The 2860-nt window shown below is 30.9% G+C and overlaps 1 non-coding gene across 1 annotated transcript; it reads left to right on the forward strand.

The window, feature by feature from the left end:
* Positions 1-646: 646 nt before the first annotated feature.
* On the forward strand, positions 647-729 carry LOC145615873 (small nucleolar RNA R16). The gene has a single exon (XR_014107448.1). It is a non-coding gene; the product is annotated as a small nucleolar RNA R16 (small nucleolar RNA).
* Positions 730-2860: the final 2131 nt, after the last annotated feature.

Below are 2860 nucleotides of genomic sequence, written 5' to 3' on the forward strand. Positions count from 1 at the left end.
TTTCGGATATTTCGGATCGGATACGGATCGAAATTTGTCAGAGAATTTTAACTACCCGATCCGAAAACCCGGTGATCCGATCCGAAAACCCGACTATCCAACCCAAAAATCCGGATATCCGGATCGGAGAAATTGAACGGCCCTAGCGCGCATCGCGCGTGTTAGCTGCCTTAGTACAAATAAAATTCAAACTAAACTTAAAAGCCTTTCATCTTGGGCTTGTTCAACCATGATATCAATGTGGACCAAATACTAAACCCTAATCCCTTATTTTCTTACCGCTTTAAATACCACCTCAAAAAACCCCAATTATACAACCACTTCGTCTCTCTCCTCTAGCAAACCTCATCTCTGTAGATCTTTAATTCTGGGTTCATTCCTTATCAATTTCTCATTTTCAATCGAAATTATTTCAGTTTTTGTTATCATTCTTAATTTGTTTGAATTGCATCTGATTTACCTATTCTTCAATCACAAATTAAAATGTGATTGGAGAATTTTAGCAGATGCATAAAATCAATGGTTGGCTTACCAGCCCATAGCATTCGACTTTGTTATTGCTTTGGAGTCAAATGGACCTACCTATATTCATTCAATTCATTTTTTTTTGTAATCTTTTATTTTATTTCTTTTAATTATCTGATAAATCGGCAAATGACGATAAAAACTTATGCTTATCACAGAATTTTTTCGTGTTGATAAAAACTCCGCTTATTATCTGATGCCATTTTCTTCTTTAATCTTTCGATTTAGTTGTTGATGAATTTAGGTTTTTTTTTAAAATCTCATGTATCTGTTAAAATAGGCAGGTGATGAATGTTTTAAAAATTACTTATCCTACACTCTGAAATTTCTTGTAGATTACCAATTTTCTCAATTTCTGATGCCTATTTTTATCCTAATTATTTTGAAATTTGAAACTAGAATTTCTTGTTTTTGAATTAATTTCAATTAATTTTACTAGTGCTAATTTTTATTTTGAAAGGATTTCACTAGTGATAATAAGCAGACGATGTAATGTAGATTTATTGAATATTTTTGACTTTATTTTTATTTTAATTAATGTGTTGAAAATTGTTCTAAATCAATTTCTGGTAACTTTTTATTCTGCTAAATTTGCAGTATGATTTTTTTTAATATATGCATTATTTTTGTAATAATTTTTGAATTATTTTCGAATTTTTAAATTTGTTGAAACTTGAATTGAATCTCAAATCGGTTTCAAAAAAATAAAATTAAATCAATAAATCTTTAGTCCTATTTGCGATGATGACTAGCAAAAATATGTCTGGACGTATGAAGTTCTATCATGATTATTTGGTATGCACTTGCTGAGCAGGATTTATTTTAATTCTTTTTTCTTTTTTATTCTCTCTCGATTTTGTAAGATCAGTAGATAGAAAACAAGAGAAATTTCAAGTTCAATATTGGCCTCACAGTTGATAGTAAATATTTTTAATAACATGGTATTTAGACATTTTATTAATGAAATAAAACTGTGGGTATAATATTAATGATTTTATAAAAGAAAAAAAAAATAAAGAGAAATGGTTCTTTGTGGGACTTGTGATTTATAGGATAAACTTTTAATTTAGGAAATTTTCCCAAGGTAATCAAATGTGACAAAATCATACACGATTTGAAATCGACTAGAAGGATATCCCATTTTAATTACTGATTTGTGTTTAAGATTTGGTCTCATTGAACTCGATCCAGATGACTAAGTTGACACCTAGGTATCTTGTACGGACGCAAATTAGCAAAATTTAAGTTTAAAAAATTGATATGGCATTATCGAATTTGATTTGGACACCCAAATTGACACCTTTGAGGTACTTTAGAGCTGTCAATTTGGGTATTCAAGTCGGGTTTGGGTAGGGTCAAATTAGGTTATGGGTTAAATCAGGAGCAGGGTATATCGGGTCAATCTAGCTTTAGATCAGGTTCAGGTCGGTTCAATTTCAGTTTAGATTATAATAAGTCGTTCACCTTTTCGGATATAGGTCGGGTTTAATTCAAAGTTAAAATGAACCTATATACGAGTAACAGAGAACAAAAAGTAAAAGGTATATAAAATTTTAGTAAACCTTCCATGACTCGGGTACAGGTTTAAATTGGGTCGAGTACTAGTTCGGGTTCGGATTGTTTTCAGGTCGGATTAAATCGGTTAACGGTTACTATCTGGTCGGGTGCAGGTCATAAAGTATTGGATCAAATCGGTTTTCGGTTAATATCAGGTCAGGTTCAGGTCGGGTTACAGGTCACTAGTTTCACCCCATTATTCGAGTACAGGTTGGGCTTAGATCATTGTCGGTTCAAGTCGAGTTCTCGGGTTGGGTCAGTTTTTGACAGCTTTAGGTATTTTTTTGGATATAACTCAGACCTTGATGATTTCATAAGGGTGATAAACAAATTCATACCCTTTAAGGCCCCTGTTTACTTAAGTTCACTTCAGTTTAAATAATTTCAGTTCAGTAAAAAACAGTAAACTAAAAAGAAGAAATATATAAGAAATCAGTAAAATTAATTTCAGTTTAGCAAAATTAATTTCATTTCAGTAAAATTAATTTCCTTTCAGTAAAAATAATTTAAGTTCTGCAAAAATAATTTAAGTTTAGTAAAAATATTTTCAATTCATCAAAAATAAGGTGAAGTGAACAGGACTTAAAGCTAAATAAATTCCATCAAATTTTCACCAATAAAAATTAGCGAGAAAACATGGATTTATTATAAAATAAGGGGAAAAGGGAGAATATGAGAGAGAGATATAGAGAGGTGATAGGTTATGTCTATCTTCATCCATTTCATGAGTCACATATATATATACATGATAGAACATTGTAACCTATATGGACAATGA

This window comes from Chenopodium album, chromosome 25 (assembly GCF_948465745.1).
Source record: "Chenopodium album chromosome 25, dcCheAlbu1.1, whole genome shotgun sequence".
In the NCBI taxonomy this organism is placed as follows: domain Eukaryota; kingdom Viridiplantae; phylum Streptophyta; class Magnoliopsida; order Caryophyllales; family Amaranthaceae; genus Chenopodium; species Chenopodium album.